This window comes from Xiphophorus couchianus, chromosome 2, assembly GCF_001444195.1.
Source record: "Xiphophorus couchianus chromosome 2, X_couchianus-1.0, whole genome shotgun sequence".
NCBI classification, from domain to species: domain Eukaryota; kingdom Metazoa; phylum Chordata; class Actinopteri; order Cyprinodontiformes; family Poeciliidae; genus Xiphophorus; species Xiphophorus couchianus.
Window position 1 is genome coordinate 7,456,885 of NC_040229.1, and position 19,587 is coordinate 7,476,471.

The 19,587-nt window shown below is 38.8% G+C and overlaps 1 protein-coding gene across 3 annotated transcripts in view; it reads left to right on the plus strand.

Annotated features, from left to right (window-relative positions):
• znf423 (zinc finger protein 423) overlaps window positions 1-19,587 on the plus strand; it is a 186,980-nt gene that overhangs the window by 1,503 nt on the left and 165,890 nt on the right. The window lies entirely within an intron of this gene.

Here is a 19,587-nt window from a genome sequence, read left to right on the forward strand (position 1 = left end):
TAGAGTAGAAATCCCAATTTTTAATTTACTCTTAAAAATGTACTACAGTATAGAGGCTATTAGAATATGGAAAAGCGCATATTTTAGCGGTTTGAAGGTTTTCTGTCTTATTTAAGTCTAATAACTGCTATTTTCCCGCATATTTACTATCTAAACATCGATAAAATTGATTGTTTCTGTTTGAAAAATAAGTTTTATTTGCTGCTAAACGAGGCGTGAGTTTTTCCCCCATCGTCATGAAGTGGCGTTCATTGCAGTGCATGGCTGAGTGGGCATCACGCAGGGGCGGGGTGGAGGGGGGGCATGTGGTGTCCTTGGCCTCCCTGTTTCCTTTATGGGACCCAGATGGGCAGCGGGACTGTCCGACCATGTGGTCACCAACCCACCTCCCCCCTTTTCCTCTATTTCCTAGAGCCATCCACGCTTTTCCTTTGCTTTTTTCCTCCTGTGCCCATGAAACCTTCCTGGTATTAATTATAAATCAGGATTGTTGGATATTTTTGGGGGAATGTTTGGTGGGTTTTAGCCTTTGCTTTTAGGCGGGACGCTTTTTATTCAGTCCACATTAGAGGGGAGGCTGCATGTGCTGTGCAGGAATCTCTGACGGAACGTGTTAATGCGCTCCCTCGGGGATGGGTTTGTGGTTTTTATGTCTTTCTACTGCGGGTTGCGTGTGCAGGAAAACGGTTTAAAACTGTTGCTTTTTAGCTCTCGTAGGGAGGAGGATGTGATCGGCAGTGACAGCTCTCGCTTTCCACAGGAATCCTGGGCAAACTCTGGTTCATTTTGTGTTGATTCCTGCATGGATCTGTTTCTGGTTTAAAATGTATCACATCGTCCACATCCTTCAACAGTAGCTGCGTTTCCATCGACTACATAGTTGCACGACTTGGATTTACAAGATTAAAAAAATTCAAGTGTTTTTATAAAAAGCTTTTGTACTGATGTATTAGTTTATTTCACAAAGCTGCAATGGAAACACGAGTCACAAAATTAAAGGGAAAATGGTGAAGAAGACGACAGGAAGTGGTGAGAGGATGATGGCTTAATGACTTATCACGTGAACAAACTTTTTTACATGTGATTTTAATTGCATTTCTTAGTTAATGGAAACAACACAATTGTCAAATTGTGTTTTCTTTTCTACACTAGCAGAATATCAACAAAGTTTATAATGGAAACGCAGCTAGTGTTTCTATATTTTAACTGTGTGTGCACCGATTGCACCTTTTAAAAAACCTGACCTGCTGATTCTGATTTTGGCCGATGCAGATTTTTTTTCTTTGGTCTGAAATGTCGCTAAATAGAGAAAGAACGTTGCTGAGTGGGCAACAGTGGGGCAATTATTGTTAACTGCAAACATGCAGACGTGACCTGGTGCGGGTCTGTCAGTCAAATGCCTCAATGCTGAGGTGGATAAGATCGGCTTCAACTGTAAGTATCGGCCAATCGTAGATCTCTCAAAAGTAAGGAAATCGGGGTGGATTTATTGAAACTTTATGTACAGCTGGACTGAAGAGTCTCCAATAAAGACTAAACAAAAATCAATACTGTAAAATAACAGAATTACTCAAAATTGCATTAAATAATGTCACGTTTAGATCTGGAGAACATGAGAATCTACAATCATGTTTTTCTCTCTGATCGGAATGTGAGAGATGGGATGAAGATGGTTGTTGCATCCCGTCCAGATCAGTGGATCCGTGTGTGCATGTGTGTGTGCGGGCGTGCATGTGTGTGTGTGTCGGCTTGTGTGTGTGCGGGTGTGTGGGTGTGTGGGTGTGTGTGTGTTTGCGCTCATGTTTTTGGAAGTGGGATCTCGTTGAGGCCGGCAGGTCTCAGCAGCCTGGATAACCGGAGCTTAGCTTCAGTGAAGCAGCCGAGCGGAGCGAAGCGAGGCAAAGCCGATGCAGACGACCACCACACACACTCACACTCTCTCTCTCTTTCTCTCTCTTCCTCTTTCTGTCTGTTTCTCTCTCTATCTGTGTGTTTTCTGCAAATACAGCCCTTGTTGTCTTGCCTTAAGCACCATGTGTTGTGTGTACTCCTGTGTGTTTTTGCTATCTCCCGTCCGCACCTTGCCCCTCTGACAGTTTGGCACGACCTGGCGTTGGGGCATTGGGGGGGTTTAGGGGGAGAGAGATGGAGGAGGAAAGTAGGGAGGGGGTGAGGGGTAAAAGGTAGGAGGGGTGCAGCAGGTGAGGTGGGCATCACCGAGGGATTATCTGTGTTTTCATGTTCTTCTGTCTTTCACCTGCTCACCCGACTCTGACCGGCTTAGCATCAGCAGCAGAATCCCAACTCGGCCGTCTCTGCTGCTGCTGCTGCAGGTCCGGACCGGATCACAGCGACCCGATCAGAAACGGATCTTTCACTCACCAGTCTGAGGTTAGATAGCAGAAATATTGTCAGGTTTCTGTCATCCTTCATTAAAGCTGCAAAGAAAAGCTGTCTACATACATTGGTCTTAATGAGATTCATCCCACCAAACTCCTCTTTCCAAAGTGCTTCTCTATATTATATCAAATAATATAATTTGCCTTGGGTTGTTTGTGCATTAATTGCAACATTTTACGTTACAAATAGCTTTCAAATAGTGAATCAAAAGCGGCGTGATAATACACGCATTTATAATTGTTGAACTTTAACTTGTCATTGTTTCTTTTTTTATTTTAGCATTAAATATAAAAGTAAATTCTCAGAAACTGGAATCGACCAATTTCCCCCCGCATTGTTAGATTCAGTACTAAAATCTTTAAATGTATTTTCCCCCTATTCATTAAATGCAGCACTGTTTGTGATGTATCTTCTTGTCAGCTGACAGCAGGATTCTTTGTTGCACTTTTGAGTTTGATAAAAAATCTTCAAAATGTTTGCAATATGTTTTGATGCATAAAAGTTTTTGTAAAATCTTTAATTTGTTCTTTAATTACAAACCAACACCTCTGTCATAAACTTGAAGCTCGTTTTTTCAGAATGTTTCGTAATTGGTCAAAATCAGAATCGGTTGATCAGGGCTCGGTGGCTGATCAGTGCATTTCTAATCCTAATAAATGTCTTTTAGTCAAATATATTGCAAATCAGAGGATAAATGCAAGAACCTGAAATATATCAGTGAATTTATTTTAAAAGTGAGCTTTCTTCTCTGCTCATTAAATGCATAAAAGCTTGTAACTTCCTCCATTTTCAGTTGTTAAATGCATCAACCAGAAGCATGCACTTTGATCCAGTTAGTTTTTTAATATGGATTGGGGATAAAGTTTGAAGAATAAATGAAGATAATCTTAAACCGACCACCTCATCAAGGAACCTTGAAGATTTTGATCTGATGAAAAACTGGTGTTGTCTCCTGAAAAGTCTGTTTGGTGCAATGAAGGACAGTAAACGTCCGTGCAACTGATCCAATATAATACAGTCATGCAGATGCTAATAATCTGATTCATTTTGTTTCAAAGTAGACCTTTAGGATTGTAAATATAGATATTGCCACGATTATTATGATTTAATGTTGTGCAGGCCGAACCTTGGTATATTCTTTTCCATCAGACAAATTAGTCTCACTCTTTGATCACCGTGTCACATTATGATTCGTATCTTATCTATATTTCTAGGTAGAAAGCTAAAGTTGGTTCAGTTTCTGTAAAGAAGAGGTTGAAGTGTTTAAGATGTTATTCTGAATCTTCGGCTGTTTATCTTTTGAAACTATGAAATTACATTTATTTTTGTTTTTCAGTTATTTTCTCGCGTCTTTACTCTCTGCAACATATTGCTTATGTTTTTTTTAATAGCTGAACAGATTGTTTTTCTCTCAGCAAAAAATTGAGACAGAGTTTTATTTGATGGGTTATATTTTTATAAAGCAGCATTCCTTTAAAACATGAACACATCTTTACAGAAATTTTCCCTATATTTTGAAAAGATAAAAATAATATGCATGAGCACTTAAAGGCATATTTTAATATCTCTGTCCAGTTTTCTCTGGATATTATTATTATTTGAATTAAGTGATAAGCAGCTGCTCTAAGGAATCCATAGCAGGATTAGAGTGGTAAAGCCTTCCTGTATTTATCAGTTGACATTTTCCTTGGAAGCCTGAGAGAATGTGACGTTGGTCAAGTTATCAGAAAGCTTTACATCAGTCAGAACTTTCACTCAGTCTGTAGAAACTGCAAATGTAATAAAAAAAAGTCTTGTTTAATAAGGATAGTAAGGATCGTCTTTTCCACAGAATTGTAGCGTGAAGAAATGCGATCAGATGTTTGGAAATGTCCTGATGAGCAGCAGTCCTCAGGTTTGTTTGACGGATTTGGTGGAACGGTCGAGCCTCTGCAGCGATTAGACCCTGTTAGCAGGGACGGGACCTGACTAATTGCTGTCTGTTAATTGAACATGGACTAATGGTGCGATGATGGAGCTCCTGGGTTAAAAAGAAAGCAGGGATGAGCCTGAGGAAGAAATGAAAGCAAGCTCCGCTTCCCTCTTATCTAAATATTATTTCAGTGGATTAATCCGTTTTTAATGTGTGTCTTTAGTGAAGCGAGGAAGGCAGAAATCTCATTCTGCGTCTGCTATCTCTCTCTCTCTCTCCCTCTCAGCCCTCAGCCCCTGGAGTCTCTCATGCATTATGTAGTGATGATTATTACTTAATTACACATTAATAAATCCACTTCATTTGCAGGACATTAAACGGGAGCTGAGCGCATGTGACAGGGAGATGGAGGAGAGTGGGAAGACCGGAGCGGGCGCTCACTTTTTAGCTGTTCTTTGCTTTGTTTTCCACTGTTTGTTTGGAGCCAAATGATTTCTGTGGAGGTTGGATTTGCTGCTGGAGGGATCTGGGATAATGACATCACTCCGTCTCCTCCTTCCTACTTCTCCTGCTCTCCGCTCTTTCTGCTCCATGCTTACATGCAAACAGGGTCAGGGTTTTACCCATTAGTGTAAACATAGATTCTCAGCAGAGTCATCATCGGGATCCTTTGTCTTTCACTTTGTTTGCTTTGTATTTTAACAGAGAATGAATTATAGTCAAGTATTGGACAGAATAGTCAGTAGTTAAGAAAAAGTCTAAATGTACACATTTACAGATCAATACTGGGGCAAGTCAAGGTTTTTGTTTTACACCATGTTAAAAATTATTATGCAAATTGGATTTAAGTCTCATAAAATTAGATTTTTTGTTGTGCTATTAAATTCATAGGTGATATTGTGTGTCAGGGCTCTTTGAATCACTATAATTAATTTCAGAGAGCTGGTTGATTAGTTTGTCTGGTGAGCTCAATGAAAGGAAATCTACTTAAGAAGGATGTTCCACATTATTAAGCAGGCCACAGGTTTCAAGCAATATGGGAAAGAGAAATTTTCTGTCTGTCAGACAGTTTAAAGTTTCCCCTTTCCTTACGTTCCTGTTTTGTGTTTGTACATCTCTGGAGTTTAGGAATGTTTTTCAATGACCGATGAATGGAAAGAAAGGAACCTTTCTCAGGGAAATTGTCATCTCTGTCTCCCATACATAAAACACCTAAAACTTTAAAACATGTGAAAATGTTAGCCCCTCCGAGTCTTGAATGACATGGATAATGTACTGAAATAAGTGGAAAAGCAGTTTCAAGAAAATTGTGGAAGACCTTATGCTCGACTGCGTAAACCCATCCTAATATGGTAATTATTCTTTTCCTGGTGTTTTTGTCAGTTAACAGCTCAGGAGCCAAATAACTGCAACACCAACACGTCATATTGAAATTAAGTTATTTAGAAATGACATTCAGTTGGAAGCCAGTTCAGGAATAGCATTTAGCCAGCACTGAGAGTAAGTTTAATTTGGAAAGACGTTTCACGGTTCTTGTGTTTTACTATACAGGCTGAGGATTATGTCACACAAAGATGGCGTGTTCAGCACAGATCTGCTGTCTGTCTGTCTTCCTCCTTCCATCTGGCTTTGCCATCAGCGGGTCTTTAATGTCACCCTTTGGCAGAGCGCGGACTCTTTCACAGGGCGACCCGCTCTTATAAAACTCTAACCTCCAACATGTGGTTTTGATTACATGAAGGCTGCAGTGTTTCGCAGGTGCGCATGACTTTTAACAGCACTGTAAAGGCTGCGTTTTGCTTTGTGTGTCCTTTTTTAAAACATCCCGTTCAGAGTTAGCGCTGCTTTCGAACAGGTTTGTGACGGCTGCACGTCGCTCCTGTATAAAAAGCTTGTTGTTGCTTTGCATTAAGGCTTGCTGAACCATTAAATGGCTCTCTGAAAGCTTTGTTAGAAATTCCATTGACTCCTCAGCAGGAGGTGGATTTGAGTTTTTGCTATTTTTCTTTGATAAACGGGACAAAACAAGCTAATGTAATTGGTGATTGGTGGAGCCCAGCGGCACCATGAATTGAATGTAATGGACTCATGTGGATCTGCGCTCAATTAGAACCAAATTACTCCACAATGGAAAGCTTAGAGAGTAACACATACCTAAATAGATTAGGCCTTCTTTCACTCTGGGAAGAAAACAAAGTGAATGTGTGAATATTGAAAGTAGTCACTCTTAAATTTCTTTTAGCTGACCCAGAAAGGATTTCAGGTATTATTCAGGAATAAAAACCAGTGTAAACAACATCTTTATAATAATGCCTTTTAAAGCAAAGACTAGTGAGATTTAAGCAGATATCAGACTACACTTCCAGTCAGAAATGATTCATTTGGCTTTTTTAATGGTTGATTTTAATTGCTCTTTTTCAGGGTAGAAATATTGGCTGATATATGTACATGTATCCCATTAATATTTTGCCTAATTTCCTGTAGCAAGTTGTACATGTACCACACATTTTTCTGGGTTTCTGATTACTGTTCTTTGCAGAATTGGTGCAGCTCATTTAAAGCATGATTTCCAAATCTTTAAAGGGGAAGTATCATGTAAAATTACTTTTTTGGGCGTTACCTCGTGTTTTAATGTTATTCCTTTATCTAAAACAAACCAGGAGTGTTGCTTTGATTCTCTCTTGCATGTTTGAGAAATCCTTTAATCTCCATGGCAAACATTCACCTGAGCAAACGCCTGGGTGGACCTAGCTCCGCCTTCAGGGACACAGCTCCTCCTCCTCAGAGGTGCTGTTCCCAAGCTCCCACCTCACAGAACAGCCCTTCTCCATGGCTCTACCAATCGGCTCCTTCAGACTAGCCAGCAGCAATTAGCAAACACCTGCTGAGCTCATTATAGGAGCTACACCTCAGTGAAACGCTGGTTAAAACGTTGTTATCGGGTTAATAGAGAAGCCATGTTGTGATGACTTTCTGCAGGTGGAGTTTCAGGAAGAGCAGGAGTTTTTAAAGAGACAGAGGCCCAATTTCAAAGTTAGTTTCTTTTAAGGCATATTTTATATGTACAGCTTTTTTTCCCTTTTTTTTTTTACAACTGAAGGTACTTGATAGTGCTGTAAAATGTCACTATGTGACTTAAAGAATATGTAATACAGCCCCTGTTAGGGCTTTTGTTAGGCCCTGGAAACTTAATGCTAGCCTGTTTAGCTAGTTGTTGTTGTTTAGCTGTTCTGAAACGTGTTTTTGATCATCGTCATGTTAAAAGACCAAACTAGTTAAAATCATATATCTGTCAATTTGAGAACAATTTCCAGTTAGTTCTGCTCCTTCATTATTCCCATTAACTCAGTGCAATTTACCTCTACTCCATAGCAACGTGCTGCCTCCACCATGCTCAACAGTTTGTTTGGTGTTTTTACATTTAAACGACTTAGAGAGAACCCATCTAACATATTTTCATCTGATGATAAAAGTTTCTCCAGAGGGAATCTGACTTTTCTCTGTGTGCGCAACTGCAAATTTTAGTGTCAGTTTTAAACTGACCTCTAATGTCTGCACCCTCTCAGACTTCGGTGATGATTGCTCATGGTTGCTGTAGATGACAATTTTCAAATAAATTATGAAGTTGTTTAATATTCCTACCAAATAATTAGATTTAAGGGGTGACGTAAACTAGATGTTTGAAATATTGGATGAGAAAATGTGGTACCAGTTTGATCTGGTTTGCTCCTCAGTGAGGTGTGCATCATGCCAGCACATCTCCTTATCAGCAGCCGGCCTGGTGCGGTCGGGCGGCTGCATGTGCGTGGGACCAGCAGACCAGGCCAATGCCATGGTAGCGGCTTAGCTAGTCTTGTCTATCAGCTGCAAACTCACTGAACCTGAACACCATCCCTGTCCCCAACGTCCTGGAAACAAACACACACTGAAACAAACAGAAACGGTGTCTTTAAGTGTGTAAGATGTTATTGTGGTGCATAAAGGTAATATTTTATTTTATTTTAGTCTCAAAGATGTAAATTCTTCACGTTTAGAATGGTGATTTTGTAAATATCTGTAGCTGTCTTTGAATTTTTGGGATTTTGGACAGATTTGCACCATTTCTCTAACACTTCTTAGTTATTTAAGCCTTCCTCTCCTCTCCCACCCCAACATATTATGTACATTAAACATTAGTGGAGGGGCAATTAGCAGTTCCCCTTTGCACACCTGGCTGATGCATAATGAATTTACTGCACTCCCCTTCCTCTCTCTGCGCCACACACTGATGTTGATGAAAGGAGGACTTTTGGGAAAAGGGAATTTGCGTTTCTTAGGGTGCTTTCCCACCAGCCATGTTTAGTCCGCTTTAATTTAGTCCGATTTGTGTGGGGAAGCGTGAATACATAATACTCTGATCTGGACAAATACATTGAACTCTGGTCTGCCTACAAACCTTAATGTCAGTTCGGTTGAAGTGAACTCTGGTGCGGTTTGAATGTGTATGTGAATGGGAAGCGGAATGGAGACCACTCCAAAAGCAGGAAGCGGACCTCAACCCAGGGCATTCTGGGTAAATACAACCAAAACAAACACGAGTCCAATGCTAGCTTTCTCTCTTTTACCAAAGACAAGAGAGAAATCCTACAACCGCTAAGATTTTTTTTTTTACCAAAGTGTTGCGGAAAGTGCCTCCACTGTATGTGATGATAGCTCAGTAAGTGGTGTGTATGTTGAGTGTAGGTGAGCGAGATGTGTGGCAACCGTCCTCCGGTCAGAAGGGGGGCGCTGCGTGCTAAAAACAAGAAGAACCGGGATGCTGGGGGAGCGAAGAGGAGACAGTATGTGTGAGGGGTGAGCGTAGTCGACGACCGGAGCAGTGGCTAAGGGAAAAACGTCTGTGAAGCTTTCAACTGTAAGCTGGCGCTATTACTTCCAGCCACCGTGTGGTTCATGTTCAAGGCGTATGAAGGAGTTAACCCCGAAGTAGACTTCACTTTGGCCCTGGAGGAAGAACTCCCCTGTGTCCTCCGACCACGGTCAGAAGACTGAGCAGGAAAGGTTAATAAAAGACAAAAAACACAAGGAAAGGACCTCATGTTTCTTTCAACGTTAGTAAGAAAAAATGCTAGTTTGGTCAAGAAATGACTACAAATAAATGGTTCCTGGCCTAAACCTGTAATCATCTACAGCCAGAGTAACGACCGAAATGTTAAAACATGTCAGACAGTTTAGGCTGGGTGAGGAGCTGAGATAACTTTTAACATTTGCCACCAGTTTTTAAGTTCACAACCCAAAGCAATTCCAACATTTTACATTTTTGTTTCCAGTCTTGCCACTTCAACATTTGCTTAGTTCATACATATACATTTTGAAGCATCCACACAGTCCCCAAAACGCCCAGAACCCGGGCTGGGACCCAGACTAATGTTCATTGTCCTCTGAGCGGGGAGTCTTCTGCAGAACAAGCTGCTTCTGTTGTGTTTCTGCTTTTTATCGAGCACTCTCCCAGCTCTTTGTAGAGAGCGCCCCGCTATAGACCCACCGATGTTTCCTTTCAGCACTGGAGTCTTCAGTTGGTTTTTCTAACTCCTTTCCATTCACCTCCCAGTCAAAAGGCAACGGCGTCCAGCTGAGAGGCCTACAATGGAGCGAGTTGCAGCAGGAGAAAAGAAAGAGTAAAACAGCGAGAGGCAGAGAGGCTCCTGGCTGAAAAAGATGTTGCAGAAACTGTTTCGGTGAAAAATAAGACCTGACGTGTGTCTGTAAATTAAGTTTTCTATTTTCTAAATTCCTCCTTCGCTTAAGTCTGAAAGAAATGTAGAAACTTTGGTTCATAAATAAAAATCTAAGGAACAAATTGAGAGTTCCTTCACATTCTTAGAGAATTTCTTGTTCGTCATGTATCTAATTTAACTTTTAACTACTTAAACCGTCTCTAAACAAATGGAGACATGAACAAAATTGTGAAAAAATACTTCTCTTTCTGAAAAACAAAATCTGGGCTAGTTAGAAATAGATACTTAATTGCGGTACATCTTCACATTACAGTAACTTAGTTACTCCTGATGGCAGCAGCATGCAAACCTTTTTGAAAAGTTACTTATTCACTGCAGATTTTTTCTTATTTGTTGGAAAAACTGTTAATCAAAGCTATTTTCCCAAACTTGTTTATAAAGTAATTTTTTAGCATGCATATTAAAACCGAATGAATTTACAGAAGATCATTTCAGATTTGATTAGGAGCTAATGCTAAAACCGGAGCAGTTTGCTTCAGGAAAAAATTTAGAAGTGGAAATTCTGCAAAAATGTGGGTCATCGTTTGTTTTTTTATTTATGGAAAGTTTTGTTACCAGTCTGGTCTACAGCAGCCAACAGCTTATTAATAAATTAGCTTAAATCTGCAGAAAGAAATGATCAAAATTACCTTTTGAGTTTACAGATATACGTACAGAATATAGTTTTCAGATAGTTTGACTTTGAATGATTGAGCATCAGGTTTTCTGTCTTGACCTACATGATTTCTCATGCTGACAAATGATTAGTATCACTGAAAAAGCAGTGGGAAGATTAAGAGGAAAAAGAGACGATTATCTTACTGAAGCATGATGCAAACTCAACTTGGATGAGATTCATCACAGATTTCTGGTGCAATTTGGAGAAATTACTATCACAGAGAATGGGTTCAGGGCCTTTAGCTATAAATCTGCTGCTTCAGCCATTTTCTATGTCCAGATTTATCGTGTTTGGCTTCTTCTGGTTTAGAATTAAGACGCACTTCTTTTACATTATTGTCCAGTAATCTAAAAGTTGGACAAAACACAACATGATTGTTCTGAATGCAGACATTTTGAAAACTGTTGGATATATATTTATTTAGTGTCACATATGAAAGTGGCACAAATTGAATTTTTTGGGTGAAAATATTGAAATTGGGCCGTTAAAAAAGTTGCATATACTGTATACTGCATTTGCCCGCTGTATAAACATAGTCTTTGTTTCACTTAGAAAACAATAAAATTTGTTGTAGTTCGTGGTTAAAAATGTTGAAAAATTCTCACAACTCACATCTGGGAATGACGTCACTAAAAGCTTTCAAGTTTTCAGGATAAAATCGTCTCAGGTGTGGGATTTCCAGGTTAACTATTAACAATTGGCTTTTCTTCTTTTTAGCACTAAAAATTATTTGCCTTCGAAGCTTACAGTTTTATCCACAGAACTAAAGAACAATAAGTCTGTAACTGAGGCAGCCTTTTATACATACAGCAGCCATGTTGGATTTAGAAGTTAAGAAACATCCAACTTCTGGGTATAAATGAAAATCATGGTTGCTGCAGGCCTACAGTGAAGATTTGCTCAGGTTGGAAGACTAATTGTTATCTTCAGAAAACTTAGAGTTGGTTTATATCAGCAGAGGAAGTGTGTTCTCTGCTCTCATGAAAAGTTCACACCATCTGAGACAAAATGAAAAGAGGAGACTGGAGAAGAACAACAGACTGTGTGGTGGGGTTTTGATGCAGGACTCAGTATCTGTGGACATTATGCAGGTTCAAAACTAACCTTGTTCTGTCTGCTGAACTCGAAGGCATCAGAGTGGAAAATGGGGTGAAATGAGGATTTTGAACCCCTGTGGAAACTCAGAAACAACCCAGCTAAACTTTAAAAAAACTAAAGAAAAGAATGTATTTCTTCTCAAAAGTTATGGTAAAAGTTTTTAGCTGCTACGAAGTAATTTATTTCCTGTTTATTTTGAACATAGTTTTAGCATTGTAGCGAAGTACACTTGTTTTTGTTTATTGCTTGATGGCAGCTGTTGTTCTCTACTGCGGTTCAACCAGTTATTGTGTTTAGAAGAAATTACTTTTTCACACATGATCAAGTCGAATTGGATTTTAACGTTTAATGAATGAAACCATGATTTGAAAACTGACTTTTTGGATACTACTCATCATAAAACAAATTTGTCATTTGCTGTATCCTCTCCATATTTTTGGTTATTTGCTTGAAACGGTTTTTTTAAAAAAAGTTGTCTGCAGCAAAACAGTAGCTGTGTTTCCATTACAGAAGTGTGGAAAAAATTGTCGATGTTCTGCTAAAGTAAAAAAAACACGATTTTGCAATTGGAGTTTTTTTATTAAACAAGAAATCACACATGAATAAGTTTGTTCACGACATAAGTTAGTAAAAAAGATGCTACGCTGTCGTCCTCCTACCACTTCCTGTCGACTTCTTCGTCTTTTCCACCAGTAGTAACATCCGATTGTCGATCATGTGACTTGTAACGTGTGGAAATGTTTCCATCGTAGTTTTGCAAAATACATGAATTTTGATGAACCAAAGGACCTCCTCATCCTAGTGGCAAAACCTTTTATTGAAAACAAGAATTTTTCAAAATTGACGTGTTTCCATTAAGCAAATTTACTTTTGAAATGTCAAATTGCGCAATTTTACTTCTAATGGAAGCACAGCTACTGCTAAATACATGCATAATCTCTCTGTTCTTTAATTGTAGACATCAACATGAAGAACAAGCGAGTTTAACTAAACTTGGTTGGTGCTCGTGCTTCAATGCCTGCAGGGAAGGATTAAAAAATTATAAGCTGTGTGAAAAGGCTTTTAGTCTCTTTCTCCTTCATTATCTGTGACTGAGCAACAACCAGTCTCCACTGAAGGATTTTAAGGTTTATCTTCATTTTATGACAAAATATTGATAAGATATTGTTTTCCTAAGAGAAAGCTCACAAACAAGCTGAAACAGTTTGAGTGTTTCTTTTAAAAAAACAATTTAAAAATAGAAAGTATGGCAGCATATTTGATTATAAGACTGGTGGAGAATAATAAAGCAAACAACGAGGCACGCTCCGAGCGCACACTTGCTGTGCTGTGTGTATATTTTCCTCGTTTCTCCCAGAAGGAGCATGACGAGCGAGTTAATCTGTCCGCCAGCGACACAAAGCTGTTTATTTCCCTTTTTTCCTCTCCGACGGTCCCTTTCTCTCTCTCTGTCTCACCTCCCTTAAAGCCTAATCAAGTTTGTATCAAGCTAAATAATGCCTTAGCGTGAAATTGGTGTCTTCAGTCAAAAAGCACTCCTGAGCCTGCGCTACAAGAGAAAGCAATTATGTTCCCCTCCAAACCTCGCTGCCCTCGTTGTTCATGTTCTGCATATGTGTGTGCGATCTGCTGCAGCTGAGGTGTTCTGACGGTGAGCTCTGGGCCCAGTCTGTACTGGTGGATGCAGGCGGTGTTTACTGGGAGGTGGGGGTGTCTTCTAGTTCAGTTATTTCTGGAGGCTTCCCCAGAGTGGAGGTGCTCCAGAGGAATGCTTTCCTCCTCCTCCTGCTGCCCTCTCTTTTCTTTCTTTGCCCTCCTTCACCTCTCCTCCTGTCTCACATGTGTGCTTTTCTTCACCTTCTTCACATTTATTTCAAACGCATGGATCAATACAAAGACAATAGAAGAAGAACTGAAAATAAAAAGACTTAAAACATTGTTTTATCTCATGAAGGCTGTTTTCAAAAAGCATGAAAAACAAATTTTCAGTTCAGATTAAAGATAGTACATGTGCACCTCCACTTAAAAATAACATTTCAGATGGATTTCTTTTCTTAAATGTATGTTAAAACAATGTAACGCATATGAGATATATATTTATTCCTTGTATTAGAGTACTTACAGTAACCATAATCAGAGTTTGAAATCTATTTCAATATTATGAAATGTTAAAATAAGCTATTTTAAAAAACCAACACCGCTAATATAATATTTATACATATATTCTGGAACTTTTTTATTGCATTTTTAGCACAGATGTTTCTGTGTTTTGTGGTTTTGTCCACTTTAATATTTGTAAACTCTGTAAAAACCACATTGTTCATATGTTTTAATTGGTTCTGAAATGATTCATCGTGATGAATCAATTATTGCAATAATTGTCAACTAACTTAGTAATCGACGAATTGTTAACTGCACTCAAATGTAATTTGGTGAAAGAAAATCATACTTAGAGCAGGAATTAAGCTAAAACTATACAAAAAATACACTTTTCATTTAAGACACAAAATAATTTCAGATTTCAGATTTATTCATATCCCAAATTGGGCAATTGATGCTGCAGCAAGTATAAAAACTAAAAGACAAAGTATCAAAGATTAAAAAATAAGGAACAATAAAAAATACCAAAAACACATAATATACAAAGCAACACATAATAATGGGAAGATACAGCAGTGCATTTCATTATTGACCAACAGTTACTACACTAGATCAGGTGCAAGTCCTCCTACCTTGTCCTGCATTTAAAAGAGATATTGCTGTAGGAACAAAGGAGAGTTTGTACCTGTTACTTTTTATACAAGGAAGTCTGAGCCTGAGCCAGAAGGCAGAAACTGGAACTCGGCATGTAAAGGATGATCAGCAATAATGGCTTTAGTTTTCCTAATGATTTGTTTTTTACACAGTTCTGTAAGTGAGCATTGTTCAACCCCTAAGATTTTATTGCTAGTATTGCTCTGCTAAGGGCATTTTTTGGTCTAAAACTAAGATTCCCAAACCAACAGAGGAGTGAAAAGGTCAACAGAGATTCAATATAGGATCTATAAAATAGGATCATAAATGATTTATCAACTTGAAACTTTGCAAACCTCCTTAGACAAAAATAATCTTTTTTTTGTAGGTTTTCTGAATGGCAGGTAAATTTTAACTTATTATCCAAAATAGTCCCAAGATATTTATAGTTTTCCACTGTCTGACCTTTAATCACTGTTTGATTTGTGTTATGGGGTTTCTGTCTAAAATCAATGCACATGTCCTTTGTTTTCTGTACATTTAATAAAAGAAAAGCTTTATTACACCAGTCAACAAATTCATCGACCACAGGGCCCTGGGCAACATGTTCACCCTCATGTAGAAGTCTAACTATCACTGAGTCATCTGCAAATTTTAATATTAACCTTTGATCATGCCGGGGAAAGGACGCAGCCTTGAGGCGACCCGGTAGACAGGGACATCTCTCTGGACATGCATCCATTTACTCTGAATTTCTGCGTTCTGGACAACAACAACGAAACTCTTTAAGTTGCAGTTTTAGCTTCACCCAGTTCATATTCACGAACAGAATGCTATTGTTTGCATTTTAGGAAATAAAATAATTATTTTCTCATTTAAAAATGGATCTATTGTTTGTTTATTTACATCTTTTAATGTATTTCTAATATTAAAAGGCTTAAGTGGTTAAATGAAAAATATCCAGAATATGGCAATTTTTTTATCCGATTAATCGTAAGAATAATTGATAGAATAATCAATCACTAAAATAATTGAAGTTGAAGCTCTAGTTAAAACCCTGGATTTGTTGTTGAGTGTACTTTTTTATCATGGTTGTACACCAGACCACATTGTATTTGATATTTGCGTTGCTTCTTCCCTTTTCTCTCTCTTTTACTTTCATTTTTTTCCAACTCCTTTGTCGTTTTTAACCTTCTTGTTCTAAGTTTAGTCCTCCACTTAATTTCTTTCCCCTCCTCTTCACGTTTCTCCTGTGATCGATTTCTCTTCCCGCCACTCTCTCTCTCTCTCTCTCTCTCTGACAGACAGAAAAACAAATGTCAGATCAGAGAGGCTCTTTAAACTCAAGCTGTGTTGTTTGGCCCTGAACATCAACTCTGTGCTCATCTGATTGTAAGCGTGTGTGTGAGAGAGAAAATGAGTGCTGTACTCCATAGATTTGTTCTGTGTTGGAGCGCTTTCTGCATTTATAAAGCTTTGTAAATACTCACTTTTTTTTTTTGTTCGGTACAGATAAGAGACAGAGGTAAAACAATTCAACCCTTAAGCAAAATAAAAGCTTCTTTCTTGGTTTTAGGTTTTAATATCATTCAGTTCAACACAATTTGTCACCACTGACCTCCTAACTTTCTTCTTTAACATATTCTGCACCTTCTTGTCTTTATCTAGTCAATTTAAACTCTAAATTAATGTGAATTTTATTCCTGTCAATAATATAATGTAACAGCAGTTAAAGTTTTATTCCAATTTAAGATATAGCCACAGAATCCCAGATGCAAATAAAAATTCATCAACGTAACTGCTGTTGATGCACTGCTGTTGATGAAATAGTTGAATTTATTAACTTTGCAGTTGTAACAACTCGTTAGGTATTCATCTTGTGAAGTTTATAGATGGTTTTAAATTTGTCTGTTCAATTTAAAACAGTTGTAAAAGTACTTAGTACCACAAATATTCAGCAACTTCTATTACCATCCAGACCTTTTATACACTTTATTAATTAAACTTAAGTAAATGCAGAGATATTTTGTGAAGATGGATTGACTCATATCCTCATCTTGTTCCTTAGAATAAACTTTTTTGTTTTGTTTTAGCAGACCAAGAAAAAGAAAATGAAGTGACTCCAGAATTAAAGCATTATGTGTCTTTTGCTTAATGATCCAAAAATCCAAGACCCTTTTTATTTTCCAGGCTTATAATTTACAGATTACATTTCTAGAATGTTGGATTTTCAGTTTTAAGCAGGAAAAATAAAACAACATTATTTGTTCCCCACAAGTTTTTTTTTAACTTGACAATTTTGCCCTGCCTGACCAAAATATTGGGCAACACTGACTAAAAACTAGCCCAGTAACTAATAACTTCTTAGCTATATAACATTTTAGCTTATGAAATCATCAGCTAACAATTGTGCTGTTATGTTGTTTGCTTATTATCCTGTTTGTAGCTAAATTGGTTAATTACGTTGTAAAAATATTAACCTACTTCATGTTGTCAGACATGTTCTGCTTAGGTAATTTCTTGGTTATTCAGATCTGGCAGGATTTGGCTTTTAAATAACAGTTAGTCTGTATAGTTGTTTTACTTAAATGGGACCTACTGTATATTTGCACTTTTTGTTATATAATGGATTTGTTTTACAATGGCTGCTGGAAAAAAGTTTTACTGTTTGCTTACCATCCAGAAACCACTTGCTGCATTCTTGTTGGTTGTCCAGGAGGTTCCACTTCTGCTTTTCAAAGATGTATGGTTGTGTAATTGTGCATCTGTTTGCAGCCATTTTCACTTGCTAGTGCAAACGCTGAGTTGAGGATGGCTGGCAGCAGCTTATTTGGATTTAAAGTGACAAGAGTCTCTAAAACAGAACTGATCAGACTAAAACCTAATTATCTAAGAATGTGCAAAAAAATAATGGAGATGTTTGGTATAGGCTATGTTCAAAAAAGCATAATAGGTCAGCATTAATAAGTAAAAAGCCTTTTTACAAATAGTCTTTTGTGCTTCCTTTGGTTGCTTTATTTGATTTAAATTTGAAGGACTAGCTAAAGGATTTAAATGTGAAACCAGAACCAGAATAAATCTGCAAAGGGTGGAAACTGTAAGTTGTACAACCGTGTCTCTCTGACCGAAGGTGACAACCAAACCAACTTTGCCGTCGCAGCTGGAGACAGAATCAGATAACGCAAACATTTTGGGTCAAATCAGAGGAAAAGGGAAGAGACTTGCGATAAGAGAGGCAGCGGAAAGGGAAAAGATAGCGAGGGCGACGGAGCTTGTCCGCCAGGCTTTCTGTGCTTGTTTGTCTTCCTCTCTGCCATCCATCCAAGCCCGCTGCTAACTCTGTCCCCCAACGCGCTCACAATGTCACAGACAAAAGCAGACATGGACGAACACTCGCCCAGTCCCAAATCTCTGAGTGGCCTGGTGTTTCTGGCCCGTGACAGTGCTGGGGATGTTTTTTTGTGTTTTAAGGCTGTTTTGTGCAGAGTGCAGGCAGGCAGAGAGAGCAGTTTCACTGCTGATAAAAGTATTTGGTTAATCAGCTTCTGTCCCCGTCCCCCGAGTTGATCTGTTTGCGTGTGTGTGTGTTTGACACAGGCCATTGAAGTTTGTGATGTTGGGATGGAGATGGAGAGGGTGGGGGTGCTGGTGGTCCCTGAGGGCTGGCTGGGGATGGAGATTGGCATCAGCTCCAGGCCAGTAGCGTCACAAAGTCGCTCCGGAGGGATGTGAGGGCTAACCAATGAGAGAGTCCTTCTGGACCCAGGAGGGAGCGCTGGTCTGGGTGGAAGATATGGGGGAGGATACGGGTTGTAGAGGGGACACAGGGAGCAGAAACAGAGATGGGAGAGACAGACAGATAAAGAGGGGGAGAGTGTCAGATGACAATTAGCCTCTTGACTCCCGTCCAACACCGGTTGTCAATCAGCGCAGCCCTCTGAGAGGAGAGCCAGCCTATCATTGGCTACGCTGACCCAAAGTCCCGCCTGCTTGGGCTGCCTGGCCGACGGAAGATTGGCCGCGCTGACCCGTTCGTCAAATAGATGTGGGAATAACCAGAACCTCAGGCTGCTTTGGGAATATATGGCCCTGATACTGTGGGTGCAGGCTGTTTAGACAGAAAAAAGACAAAGGATTTCATTCGCTCTGCTTTGCTTTTGCTGGATAGTTAGAGATAAAACAAAGATTATAGCGAGCTAATGTGTGCTTTAAGTAGGCCTGCTGCGATAATCAATAAATCAATTAATGACATGATAAATTAAAAAGAGCTCAATAATTTCCATTTGTGTGATTTATCATTTTTCTTTTTTCTCTCTTTCTACCAAAACCTGGATCTTCAGTTTGGTCCTCTGGTCTCAACTAGCGCTTTTTTCTGAAGGACAATTTTGTTTACGGACCCCAGAATTAATTTTATTTGTTAATTATGTTGCTTTGTCTATTTATTTTGGATAAAAGTTCCAGTGTTAAATATTCATAAGAATTTAAATATTATTGATCTTTGTGAATGTGTTCAATTTATTGTCCAGCAAAATTTGATGGAAATAAACATAAATCAGTGAATCGCTGTGGTTGATAGGGGATGAAATCACAAGCAGTTAAAGTATGTAACTTTTACAAAAAAACACATATTTGTTAAAATTATCATTATGTCGTGACAATGTAACATAAGAAAATGCACCACTCCCAGTCAAAAACAACCAATCAGAACCAGGAGGAGGGTCTTAGCGTTGTCAATCACTCTCATGTTCACCCTCTAACCGATGCTCTTTGCTACCCTACACCTGGTTCACTATAACTTAGCCTGCAACAGATGCTAAGGCTAGTTAGCATAGCCTCCCAGGACGGTGGAGAAATGTTTTGTTTATGATTTGCACATTTAGCAGCATACACGACTATAATTGACAGCTCTGATTGGTTGTTTTTGACTGGGAGCAGTGCATTTTTGCAGACTGTAACAGTAGCTCAGGGAGGAGGTGGAAGGGCTTGATGTTTTTATGTCTCATACTGTA